Source organism: Bos grunniens, chromosome X (assembly GCF_055505025.1).
Source record: "Bos grunniens cultivar Pamir isolate PY7600 chromosome X, Bosgru_T2T1.0, whole genome shotgun sequence".
Lineage (NCBI taxonomy): Eukaryota > Metazoa > Chordata > Mammalia > Artiodactyla > Bovidae > Bos > Bos grunniens.
In genome coordinates this window covers 34472026-34486586 of record NC_141194.1, presented here as the reverse complement: position 1 = coordinate 34486586, position 14561 = coordinate 34472026, and the positions used below count along the sequence as shown (strand labels likewise).

At 39.2% G+C, this 14561-nt stretch overlaps 1 protein-coding gene and 1 pseudogene across 15 annotated transcripts in view; one reads left to right on the top strand and one right to left on the bottom strand.

Annotated features, from left to right (window-relative positions):
• LOC147340106 (uncharacterized) overlaps positions 1-14561 on the bottom strand; it is a 281692-nt gene that overhangs the window by 107923 nt on the left and 159208 nt on the right. The window lies entirely within an intron of this gene.
• Positions 10267-11745, top strand: LOC147340107 (ubiquitin-conjugating enzyme E2 variant 1-like; annotated as a pseudogene).

Here is a 14561-nt window from a genome sequence, read left to right as displayed (position 1 = left end):
AATATTAACATCTTACAAAATTATAGTACAATACCATAATTAGGATATTGACATTGATACAGGCCAATTCCATCACTACAAGGATTTTTCTTTCATATTGCTCTTTAATGGACAAGCTTACCTCATTCTCACTCATCATCTCTTTAAACTTGACAACCACTATTCTAGTCATCATTTCTACAATTAGATCTTTTCAAGAATATTACATAAATGGAATCATATACCATGTGATCTTTGACTATTGGCTTTTTTCACTCAGAACAGTGCTCTGGAGATTCATCCAGACTACTGCATTGTTTGTTCCTTTTTTACTGATGAGTAGTAGTCCATGGTAGGGGTGTGCCATGATTTGCATAACCATTCTCCTCTTGAAGAACATCTGAGTTGTTTGCAATTTTGACTATTATAAATAAAGCTACTATGAACTTTCATGTACAGGTTTTTGTGTGAACAAAAGTTTTCACTTCTCTGGGATGAACAGCAACAGTGCCAATGCTGCATTGTAGAGCAGCTGTATATTTAGTTTTATAACAAACTGCCAAATTGATTCCAGTATGGCTGTGCCATTTTATATTTTCTCCAGCAATGTGTGTGTGATTAGGTTTCTCCACAGCCTCTCTAGAAATTTTGGTGCCATTATTTTTATTTGGAACTATTCCCATAGAGGCATGATGGTATCTCATTGTGGCAATGGCACCGCACTCCAGTACTCTTGCCTGGAAACTCCCATGGATGGAGGAGCCTGGTAGGCTGCAGTCCATGGGGTCGCTAAGAGTCGGACATGACTGAGCGACTTCACTTTCACTTTTCACTTTCATGCATTGGAGAAGGACATGGCAACCCACTCCAGTGTTCTTGCCTGGAGAATCCCAGGGACGGGGGAGCCTGGTGGGCTGCCGTCTATGGGGTCGCACAGAGTCGGACACGAATGAAGCGATGCAGCAGCAGCAACAGCAGTTACAACATCTAATGATGAACGTATTTTCATGTTTGTTTTCCCACTATATATCCTCTTCATGAAGTACCTCTTTGTATCTTTTTAATATTTTCCAGTCAGATTTTTTTTTTGGTTGCTGTTTTACTGTTGAGTTTTGAGGTGGTGTGATCACTCACCTAGAGCCAGACATCCTGGAATGCAAAGTCAAGAGGGCCTTAGGAAGCATTACTATGAAAAAGCTAGTGGAGGTGATGGAATTCCAGTTTAGCTATTTCAAATCCTGAAAGATGATGCTGTGAGAGTGCTACACTCAATATGCCAGCAAATCTGGAAAACTCAGTAGTAGCCTCAGGACTGGAAAAGGTCAGTTTTCATTCCAATCCCAAAGAAAGGCAATGCCAAAGAATGTTCAAACTACTGCACTGCACTCATCTCACACACTAGCAAAGTAATGCTCAAAATTCTCCAAGCCAGGCTTCAACAGTATGTGAACTATGAACTTCCAGATGATCAAGCTGGATTTAGAAAAGATAGAGGAACCAGAGATCAAATTGCTAACATCCATTGGATCATTGAAAAAGCAAGAGAGTTCCAGAAAAACATCTACTTTTGCTTTATGGACTACACCAAAGCCTTTGACTGTGTGCATCACCACAAACTGTGGAAAATTCTGAAAGAGAAGAGAATACCAGACCACCTGACCTGCCTCCTGAGAAATCTGTATGCAGGTCAAGAAGTAACAGTTAGAACTGGACATGGAACAACAGACTGGTTCAAAATTGGGAAAGGAGTACGTCAAGGCTGTATATTGGCACCCTGCTTATTTAACTTATATGCAGAATATATCATGCTGGGCTGGATGAAGCACAAGCTGGAGTCAGACTGCCAGGAGAAATATCAATAACCTCAGATATGCAGATGACACCACCCTTATGGCAGAAAGCAAAGAATTAAAAAGCCTCTTGATGAAAGTGTAAGAGGAGAGTAAAAAAGCTGGCTTAAAACTCAACATTCAAAAAACGAAGATCATGGCATCTGGTCCCATCACTTCATGGCACATAGATGGGGAAACAATGGAAAAAATGACAGACTTTATATTTTGGGGCTCCAAAATCACTGCAGATAGTGAATGCAGCCATGAAATTAAAAGACACTTGCTCCTTGGAAGAAAAGCTATGATCAACTTAGACAGCATGTTAAAAAGCACAGATATTACTTTACCAACAAAGGTCCCTCTAGTCAAAGCTATGGTTTTTCCAGTAGTCATGTATAGATGTAAGAGTTGGACTATAAAGAAAGCTGAGTGCCGAAGAATTGATGCTTTTGAACTGTGGTGTTGGAGAAGACTCTTGAGAGTCCCTTGGACTGCAAGGAGATCCAGCCAGTCCATCTTAAAGGAGATCAGTCCTGGGTGTTCATTGGAAGGACTGATGTTAAAGCTGCAACTCCAGTACTTTGGCCACCTCATGCGAAGAACAACTCATTAGAAAAGACCCTGATGCTGGGAAAGATTGAAGCGGGAAGAGAAGAGGACAACAGAGAATGAGATGGTTAGATGGCATTACCCACGCGATGGACATGAGTTTGAGTGGGCTCTGGTAGTTGGTGATGGACAGGGAGGCCTTGCGTGCTGCAGCCCACAGGGCTGCAAAGAGTCAGACACGACTGAGCGACTGAATTGATTTGAGAGTTTTAACATATTGTAGATACTAATCCTGTGGTAGATATGTGGTTTGGTTGCAATTATTTTGTTTCAGTCTGTAGCTTGTGTTTTAATCCACTTAACATAGTGTTTTTATAAAACAAAAGCATATAAATTTGATGAAGTCTGAATTATTAATATTAGTATTTTCCTTATTGGATTTCTTTAATGGATTGTGCTTGACTATGTCAAGTCTAGGAACTCTTTGACTAGCCTTAGTTTCCAAAGATTTTCTCCTTTGCTTTTTCTAAAAATTTTTATAGTTTCAATTTTTATATTTAAATCTGTAATCTATTTCAAGTTAATTTTTGTTATACAAAAATATGAGATTCAGGCTGAAGTTCATTTTATATATTTGCCTCCAAATGTCCAATTGCTCCAGCATCATTTGTTGAAAGGTAATTTTTTCTCCATTAAATTGCTTTTGCCTTTTTGTCAAAAATCAGTTGAGCAACCAGCATTTCCCATACTCCTTATGTAATAGCTCTAAGTTTGTACTTAAATCACTGCTAAAAATTCTGCAAAAATGTGTTAGCTTTAAGGTTCCTTAAAAAATAATTGTTTCACCTTTCTTGATCATAAATTTACTCACCAAAAGTATAATAGACAAATGCTTTGGTTAAATGAACCATAAAATCAAGTGTAATATTCATACTTCTATAAAAAAAAAGTCTTAGTTTTGCCTCAATATTTATTTCCATCTTAGATAGTCAGTAATCATATTTCTTCTGCAGTGACTTCTTATACTGAAATAAATGACTTAAGGATGCCTTATTGCTGACATAGATCAGAGTTAGTTGCTAATGAAATAACTCCTCTCCAAGTAACTCCAAATAAATCTGCTGGTCCATAAAAGATTCATCTTAAAGGAATCCAGTTCATTTGCTGCCTCTACCACTTCCATGGACATGAAACATCTTTTATATTCTACGTTGTTTCAACCATTGCAATGCTGAGAGTAGCACCTGGCTTGTAATAGTCTGTTTTAACTAGCAGAGATGATATATTTAGTAAGACCTCATGACTACAATAGGAAGGACAGACCCCTCTCAAAAGAAAAATGATATTTGAGAATGTCCTCTGGTGTAAAAATTTATTCCAGGATACAAGGGTTTGCTCCATTTCAAAGATCAAAAAGGCAGTGGTAAAAAAGCATTCCAGACACAAAACCCATGACTCAAAGCTTCATTCCTGGAAATTAATTCCCTGTGTCATTTTGTATCTGGGGTAACAGAGCGTTGTGCAAAACTGTAGCAAAAGCCAAACGCAACACCTTAGCAGATGTCTTCATAGTGGGAATCTCTTCAGGCTGGGAGCACCTTCCTATTTTGTGTACCTTTGTAAGATACTGCATTCCAGGTAGAAGACAGTCCCATTCAGAATATGACTTAGAATCGAGGCCATATCTTTTTTCTGGGTGTGCATACAATGACAGAGTATGTGTGTGTGTCGGGGGGGGGGGGAAGAAGACATCTATCTGTAAAAAAAAAAAAAAAAAACCCAAAAACATATAAAATAAGATATGTATAAACAGTTTCCCAAAAATCTCAGGGAAAAAATGATGACTGTTTTGTTCAGCAAAAACTTTCCAGTATTGGATAAATCCAGTAGTAACTTAAATGACTGCTTTTCAGGAGTTGTATAAGTTGTGATGGCTGTTAAGTTGCTTAATTGTATATTTATGAGTAGAAAATTATGAGTTATATGACTGAGTATTCAACTCAAAATGTGGGATATGAGATATTGCTGCTTCCATGTGGCACTATACAATAAAAAGAGATGATACTAAATCTACCTTTAAGCATCGTTGGTTCCTGAGCAGAACACTGAAAATATACTACCCACGAATAAGCTCAAGACATATAACCTGATGCCTCCAAAAAGCTTTAATTCTGTGGAACCAAGTTTTTATACTTTGAAATGAGCCTGGCTGGAAGTGTTAATTCAATTGGACATTTTGACAATTTTGGATTATCTTTTTATTTCTATTTTTTAAGAAAATATTTTAGTAAGCAAACAGATCTTAAGGGTAAAGCTTGATGAATTTTTACACCCATGAAACCAGAATCTGATATCAAGTAAAGGACATATCCAAAACTCCAGGAAGCTCCCTTGTGCCTTCTCATAGCCAATACTCCTAAAAGTTTTGGCTGTTTTTGAATTTGATATAAAAGGAATTATATAGTTTGTCCTCTTTTGTGTTTGACTTTCTTTTGCTCAATATTATATATGTGAGTGTCATCTATGTATTTGCATATATCAGTAGTTTATTCTTTTTACTGCTGAGTTATATCCTATTGTATGAATATATCACATGTATTTATCCATTCACCTGTGGTTGCAATTTGTGTTGTTTTCAGGTTCTGGCTGGGAAGATCATTTTTGTTCATGCATTTTGGTACATACGTACACATTTATGTTTGTGTACAGGGCCAAGAATGGAATTACTGGATCCTAGGGTATTTGTATTTTAGCCTTGCCAATTGCTGTTAAAACAGTTTTCCAAAGCAGTTTTACCAGTTTACTTCCAGCCAGCAATATGAACAAATTCCAGCTACTCTTCTTTCCTGCCAACACTTGGCATGTCACTTCTTTTAACTATTCTGATGATATCTCATTGACATTTGCAGTTGCAACGCTGATGAGAAACTTTTCATATGCTAATTAATCTGTACTGGATGCAAATCTGTTAATATAAAAATACATAAAGCGGATGTTTTTATTTTTTCTTCTAGATCTTAGATAAAAACAGCTGTCGACTCATACAGTGTCCTAAAACCACTCATTATTGTCCCAAATTACAAACGTGAAGAAAAGAAATCAGAATCACATTTTAAAAAGCCACAGGTCAGTGGTAAGAAAGTACTATAACTGTCAAGTTTCATCTCAGGTGGCTTTTCTCTGACTTTTTGTTTTTTATTCTGTGCTAATCATAGAAAGTACGGGGTATAATGTTTGTCAGAGAGGTACACACTAAGGAAATCAGCTATATCTCAGAAGGTGGTAACTGTTAGAGCAGTGTAAGGATTTGGAGTTTAGGGTAAGATTTCATCAGATGCCAATGCTGAGGGGCATTTTATTTGACACATGTAGGTATTTTATACTTTTATATTTCTGATGATTGGGTCATAATTGCATATGAACTATTCATAAATGTATAATATAGAGAACTATTTAGAGACACACGGTACTATATTTGAATATTCATCTAAAAAGCTCTTGATAGCACATTAAACTTCACAATTTGTTGGAGGCACATAAATGGCAAAGATTATCTACATTTCTGAAAGCAAGAGACAGACTCAGTGAGATTCAGGTCCTAAATGAAGGGAGAACTCCATACTCTGGCATGAACATTGCATCAGGTGGTGATGCTGAAATCCTTATGGCAATTAATGTCACTGGAAGTTTGACTGGAAATACAGCCACTTTCACTCCACCAGAAGGTCTGAATATTCCTGGGTCACCAACCACTTACCATTTCCTCACAAGTACTAATACTGTACCACCATTACTGGTTACATATATATATATATATATATATATATATATATATATATATATATATATATATATATATAATACGTGCAGTCAGTTACGTGCCTGCTATAGACTGAATGGGAAAGGAGTATGTCAAGGCTGTATATTTTCACCCTGCTTATTTAACTTATATGCAGAGTACATCATGAGAAATGCTGGGCGGGATGAAGCACAGCTGGAATCAAGATTGCTGGGAGAAATATCAATAACCTCAGATACGCAGATGACACCACCCTTATGGCAGAAAGCAAAGAAGAACTAAAGAGCCTCCTGATGAAAGTGAAAGAGGAGAGTGAAAAAGCTGGCTTAAAACTCAACATTCAAAAAACGAAGATCATGGCATCTGGTCCCATCACTTCATGGCAAATAGATGGGAAAACAATGGAAACAGTGACAGACTTTTATTTTCTTGGGCTCCAAAATCACTGCAGATGGTGACTGCAGCCATGAAATTAAAAGACACTTGCTCTTTGGAAGAAAAGCTATGACCAACCTAGACAGCATATTAAAAAGCAGAGACATTACTTTGCCCACAAAGGTCCATCTAGTCAAAGCTGTGGTTTTTCTAGTAGTCATGTATGGATGTGAGAGTTGGACCATAAACAAGGCTGAGTGTCAAAGAATTGATGTTTTTGAACTGTGGTGTTGCAGAAGACTCCTGAGAGTCCCTTGGAATGCAAGGAGATCAAACCAGTCAATTCTAAAGGAAATCAGTCCTGAATATTAATTGTAAGAACTGATGCTGAAGATGAAGGTCCAATATTTTGGCCACATGATGCAAAGAACTGACTCATTGGAAAAGACCCTGATGTTGGGGAAGATTGAAGGCAGGAGGAGAAGGGGACGACAGAGGATGAGATGGTTGGATGGCATCACTGACTCAGTGGACATGAGTTTGAGTAAGCTCTGGGAGTTGGTGATGGACAGGAAAGTCTGGCGTGCTGCAGTCCATGGGGTCAGAAAGCGTCAGATACCACTGAGAGACTGAACTGAATGACTGACTGATAGACTAAATGTTTGCATCCTCCCCAAATTCATATTTTGAAACCCTAATCCCCATTATGGTGGTATTTGGAAGTAAGGCCTTTGGGAGGTGATTAGGTCATGAGAGTAGAGCCTCATGAATGGGATTAGTGACCTTTATAAAAGAGATTCTAGAGGAACGCCTCATCCTTCTACCATTTGAGATAGCAAGATGGCTGTTTATGGGCAAGAAGTAGGTGCTCACAAGACACTGAATCTGCCAGAGCCTTGATCTTGAACTTGCCAGTCTCCAGAACTGTGAGAATAAATGTTACAGTCACCCAGCCTATGACATTCTATTATAGCAAAATGGACTAAGATAGTGTCTTTGCCTTAAATCAGATGAGTTTGGCTTTAATTAAAGCGACTGAATGATGATGATCAGCAAGTTATTAATAAATTCTAGAGTCAGACTTAAGTATGAGTCCTGGGTGAATCATGTAAGAACCATGTGAGCATTTGTACTTTTCCTTCCTTGTAATATGGAAGCTGTTAAACCATTGTCTCCATCTTTTCTTAAAGTTGTAAATACAGTCTACATTAAATAAAACCACAAACTTAAAAATACTAGAGTAATAATACAAGAACTTATACTTATTAGACCTTTTTGACATCTAAGAATATCTGTTTCCCAGACAAAAGTGCCTAAACATTAAAGTGATATGTCAAGTTCTTCAGATTGGCCACTGTTGGATGGTTGGTGGTATTTGATAAAGATTCCTTATACATAGTCTCTGGTCCACTTTTGTGTATTTTCAAAATTATCCAAGATATAAAGGTAAAAATAAAGATGTTCATTAAAGTAAAATAGAAGAGAAATAGAGGAAAACGCAGCAATTCAGCTGTTCTCAAGAGTGGTCCCTGCGAGCAGCAGCATCAGCAGCTGTGTGGAATCTGGTATGAGATGTAAATTTTCATGTTATACTCTAAAAACTCAATCAGAAACTCTGAGGGTGGGACCCAGCAGTCTGTTTTTAAACATGCCATTCTAGGTGATTCTAATGTACCCTAAAATGTGAGAACCACTGACGTAATGAAAATAATATTGGTCCAAAAATTAAGAGATACGAATCTTAATTCAGAATTAATTGGGTCAGTGATCTTGGACAAGCCATTTACGTCCTCTGAGTATATTTCCTCATCTCCAAATGAAGTTTGGATTGTGTGATCTTTTGAGCCCTCATCTCCAAGTACAGTTAGAAAAGATAATGTTGCTTCATAAAAAAAAAAAAAAATCAGATTTCCCATTATAAATGGCATTGGTGTTTGAATTTTGCTATTAAGTCTAGATGACTTGGGTTGATTTTCTTGTGTTTTTTATGATTCTGTTATATCTGATACAGACCAAGAACTTACACTTTCTCTAAAAGACATTTGAGAATTTTACATATAAGTTCTAACTATTTATTGATAAAATATTAATGAATCTAAAAAGTGTTTTTATAGGTGCTTTAAACACCAGAGTTTGTCAGACATTTCTACAAGCCTGCCACATTTCTCTATTTCATAAAAAGATGTTAAAATGCAGTGTCATGAAACACTGGGCACTCTGAGTTATCCTAAGAGTGGGCAGAGAGGACATGAACTGAGGGGCAAGAAGTTAAGAATAAATTCTACGAAGGACTTCCCTGGTGGTCCAGTGGCTAAGACTCCACATTCCCAATACAGGAGCCTGTGTTCAATCCCTGGTCAGGGAACTAGATCTCACATGCTGCAACTACAGATCCCATGGGTTGCAATGAAGATCAAAGACCCTGTATGCCGCAAATCAGATCCAGCCCAGCCAATTTTTTTTTAATTCTAAAATAAATAAATAAATTCTATGAAGTTCAATCATTTATTGCCAGGACCTTTCTGGAGGGAAGTATTTGAAAAAATATGAGCTCAGTAATAAGGAACATAAAACATACTGGACTTGGAAGGGTGTTGGCAAAGACCCACATTCAGAAGCAAAAAGAGAAGCCAGCAGCTCTTTTATTTTTTTTTAAGATATGATGTAGCTACAAGGAGGCAGGCCAGAGCTTCCTTTTCTGTCATCCCATGTAACACCTCAGAGGTCGACAGCGCCTCTTGAAGCCACCAGGATGACTGTTCGAACTGAAGCCTTACTCTTTTCAATCCTTATTAAAGAGAAATTTCATGGAAAACAATGTAAGTGTCACAGCTGGGCCCTCAGGTTCAGAGAATGCAATATCCACGGCTGAGAAAAAGGATTGGTCCTCAGTAACAACCCAGAGTAAGCCAGTTCCTTCCCACAGCAGTCTTTTCTGTGCAGGTTTAAACTGCAGGGGGTTGAAGAACAACATGGCAGTGAGTTTCCTGGGTTTTCTTATCACTTCTCAAACAGGATTCCATAAAAGCCTCCAGTCCAAAAAAGCACAGATTAAAATGAAACCAATCAAAACAAAAACCATTTCCCCTAGTTAGAGACCCAGAAAATGGGTACCTTAACAACAGAAACCTTTTTTGCAATAGCCACTCTATTGCAGCCCAAAATAAATGAAACAATGGAAAAACTGTACCCCTTTCCCACAGTTCCACTGGAGCCAAGCACAAGCTGATCCTCTTTCATTCTGCAACTCCCCCTTGTACCACAGAGAGGCGGCAGCCCTCTGATTCCCCTGCCCAGTGGAGCTGGCAGGGCTAAGGGGGGAGCTAGTCATCTATACTCTGCTCCACAGAGGCAGGCTGTGCACATATCCCCCTTGTGGTTTTTGTTGTTTAGTTGCTCAGTTGTGTGCAACTTTTTGTGACCCCACGGACTGTAGCCCACCAGGCTCCTCTGTTCATGAGATTTCTCAGGCAAGAATACTGGGAAAATTTTTAAAAATTAAATAAAACATTAAAAGATGGGTTGCCATTTCCTCCCCCAGGGGATCTTCCCCACCCAGGGATCAAACCCATGCCCCCTGCATTGGCAGGCGGATTCCTTACTGCCAAGCCACCTGGGAAGTCCACCAATGATTCCCCCTCAGGAACAGTATTGGTGAAGCTGAGTAGGGATCTGATCTTCCATCCCCACCGGTCAGAGCAGGTGTTATTATCATTCTCCCTCCCACTCAGGATGGTGTCAGTAGGATCCAGCAGTGAACAGACTGTCCACATCTTCCTGAAAGAAATGAGACTAAATGAGGTAGTATGAGGCAGAGATGGTCCCCACTAAGCTTCACAGTCCTTTCCTTGTGTCTGTGGAGCACTATGGGGAGCAGCGTCTCACCTCCTACTCACTAGCAATGAGGTAGATGAGGTGATGAGAGGTGGAGCTGGCAGACACTCTATTTCTCTTTCCTCATGTAGTGTCAGTGGGGCCCAGCAGGGAGCTGCTGAACTTCTACATTCACTCAGAATCAACAAGGCGGTAAAAATCAGTGTTGCGCATTTGCTGGGAAGATGTCAGCAGAGGGAAGGGCTGGCTGAACTTAACTTCAGCTGTCTGCAGTGAGGTGTAAATGCTCTGCTCCACTTTTTTAAGGGTGATACCAGGGGAGTCTAGTGGGAAACTGAACATAACAGCCACCTGGATCTCATGCTATACCTCAAGAGGTGTAATAAGATCTGAGCTAAATCTCACACCTTATATAAAAAAAAAAATTTCCAAAATGTTCAAGGATTTAAATGTAATACTTAAAATTATAAAATCTTTATGAGAAAATAAATAATAGAAATTCTTTGGGATCAGGTCTAGGCAAGCTATTGTTAAACATGATATCCAAAGCATAATCCATAAAAGGAAAAAAATAATAAACTGGACCTCACTAAAACTATAAACCTTTGTTCTGCAAAAAGACTCTGTGAAGAAGATGAAATACAAACTTAAAATTGGGAGAAAATAATTCTAAAGAAGTACATGACAAAGTGGCAGTATCTAGAACATATGAAGAACTGTTAAAATCAACAGAAACAAGAGAAAAATTCAGTGAGAAACTGGGATAAACACAGACAGACATTTAACCAAAGATGATATTCAAATGACAAAGAAGCATAGGAAAGATGTTTGACATCATTAGCCATTAGGCAAATTAAAACCACTTTGAGATATCACTACATATCTATTAGAATTACTAAAATTAGAAAAAAAATAGTGAAAGAGTGACAGCAATGCAAGTTGGCAGCCGCCACAAGCTTGGGAGTAAAAGTCACTTGCAATTTTCAATGGTTAGAACTCAAAAAACATCAGAAAGTATTAGGAGACGGCAGTAGCTGGGGTCTAAAAACTGACCAACACATGACACTTACAAGATGGACAGGAGTGATAACTGGGCCCCCAAGAACAATCTATGAAAACTGAATATACAGCCTTTAACTAGGATGTGGACCTAAATGCCTAGGAGCATGCCCCTTTGTAAGATTTGTAACAAAAATTAATATAGATGGAGTTAATAGTTACAATGGAGTTGTGGACTCAAGAGCAAAATGGCAAAATTCACCTAGCATCAAAGTTGTCCTATAAGAGCTTTGGCACCTAATGTCTAAAGAAAATATGAAAATTCCTCAGCTGCCTGAAGGACAGTGTTATACAGTAACAGTAATTAATCCAAAATAAAAAAATACAGGCCCTCCCATATCCCCCATGAGATTTGAGCAATTTTCATTTTTTTTCTCCAAGTAGTAAATTTTCTAGATACATCTTGGAGACCTCAAAGTACTGGAAAGGACGTGCCCATTCAAAGGCAGTTTATTTTCAGATACTGTAAAGGACACTAATTTTGTGTCCATGTGAAATGTATAAGTTGTGCTATAACAAATAAATCTGTCAAGTGTAACCACTATCCACACAGTTGAACTTCTGGGTCCAAGAAATTTAAATTGACTCCCGTCATAACCAGCAGGGCATATCTAATTCAATTGTTAGATCTAACTAGTCACATCTAACTCAGCCTTGCTGCTGATTACATGGCCTGGGATCTCTGCCTTCTCCCCTATCCCCTCCTGGTTTCTTTAAGTCTTAAATGATGACCCCCTCAAGCAATTATCCTTCTCCTCACTCTCCACTACCACCCATGACCAATGCATAGATCGTAACTCACTCTGCTCCCCTCTGAAATTAGCCTTTGGTGAGGAATTCAGGGCTTTTCCCATATCACTTCTCTCCCTACCTTAACCAAGAGGTGCTGTTTTTTCCTTCCTCCTCCTCAAGTCCATTTTTGCACTGTCACCATCCAACACTTTCCATGACACCTCCTTGCTTTGGCCAGAAGCCATCAGGTAAGGTTGGAAAGAGTCTCTGACCTTCCTCATTTAGCTTTGAAAGTGAAAGTGAAGTTGCTCAGTCGTGTCCGACTCTTTGAGACCCCGTGGACTGTAGCCTACCAGGCTCCTCCCTCCATGGGATTCTCTAGGCAAGAGTACTGGAGTGGGGTGCCATTTCCTTCTCCAGGGGATCTTCCCAACCCAGGGATAGAACCCAGGTCTCCCTCATTCCAGGCAGACACTTTAACCTCTGAGCCACCAGGGAAGCCCCTCATTTAGCTTTACAACCACTTTATTTACTCTCCACCAGCCTGGGATTTGAATAATGGGTTCTCAGCCCTGCCACCCTCTGCTGTTATCATTGGCTGATATGGTTTTTAGCTCATGTTTTGATAAGGTGAAAAGAACAATCAACAGAATTACTCAGACCTGCCAGCTCTCAAAGTCTTTGGTGGATAAACTTGGAGAAAGGCAATAGAAGACTCCTGTCAGCACACACGGAGAAGGCAATGGCACCCTACTCCAGTACTCTTGCCTTGAAAATCCCATGGACGGAGGAGCCTGGTAGGCTGCAGTCCATGGGGTCGCTAGGAGTCGGACACGACTGAGTGACTTCACTTTCACTTTTCACTTTCATGCATTGGAGAAGGAAATGGCAACCCACTCCAGTGTTCTTGCCCTGAGAATCCTAGGGACGGGTGAGCCTGGTGGGCTGCCGTCTATGCGGTTGCACAAGGTCGGACATGACTGAAGCGACTTAGCAGCAGCAGTCAGCACACACAATCCCTCTAAATGAATTTTCTTTTCCTGTAATTGCTTTTACAATTTCAAGAAGTTTTAAACAGGGCTCTCACTTGTTCATCTTTGCAATCCATCTGGGTCTAGTCTGGAATCTGACAACTGGAACAAAAAGAACCTCGGTCGGTGTATACTTTGATTTTGGTGCTGCTGCTTTTCAAGGTCCTCAACAGGGATTAAGAAAAAACTCAGCGTGCTTGAGAGATTGCCAAATCCCTGGCAAACTGTTGCATTTTTTCACTTTTTTGTTCAGGATCACTAAATGCTGAGATGTGGATATATATATCAAAATAAAAGTAATTCATCGTGTTCTAAAGCTTTCTTTTTGTTTTTATTTTTTAATTTAGTGTTTGTGTAAAACCACCTTTGTAGCAGTAACTATAGAGAAAAGCTTAGTTCTAAGGGTTTAACATCCTGTAAGTAAAGTTTAACATAACACTATTCCATAAGCAGCCCTTTCATTGTCAGACTGTTGCCTAATTTTAATGTAATAAAAAGAAGTGTGTGCTAATATATTTAAAAAAAAAAATAGTGACACCACCAAATGCTGGCAAGGATGAGGAGAAACTGCTACATTCAAACTTTGCTAGTGGGACTATAAAACCGTACAGCCTCGCTGGGTAACAATTTGGCACTTACATATAAAATTAAACATAAAAGTACCGTGTGTGTGTGTGTTGTATGCTTAGTTGCTCAGTTGTGTCTGACTCTTTGCAACCCCATGGACTACTAGGCTCCTCTGTCCATGGGGATTCTCCAGACAAGAATACTGGAGTGGGTTGCCATGCCCTCCTCCAGGGGATTTTCCCAAACTAGGGATTGAACCCAGGTCTCTCCCACAATGCAGTTGGATTCTTTACCATCTGAGCCACCAGGGAAGCCCATGAATACTGGAGTGGGTAGCCTATCCCTTCTCTAGGGGATCTTCCTGACCCAGGAATTGAACCAGGATCTCCTGCATTGAGGGCGGATTCTTTACCAGCTGAGCTACCAGGGAAGCCATATCACCCTGCAACTGCAATCTTGGTTATTCACCCCAAAGAAATGAAAACTTAAGTTCACACAAAAATCTGTAGACAAAGGTTCAGAGCAGTTTTATCTCTAATAGTTGAAAATGGACACACAACCCTGATATCTTTCAACTGGTGACAGGTTAAACCAACTGTGGTGCTTTAATCCCACAGAATGCTTGTCTCCAGTAGAAAGGAATGATCTGTTGATACAGGCAAAAATCTAGATGACTCTCTGAAGAAGTACAAAGTCAAAGCACCAATCTCAAAAGGTTACATACTGCATAATTCTATTTATATAACATTTTCAAAATGACAAAATTGTAGAGATGGTAACAGATTAGCAGTTGCCAGAGGTTAG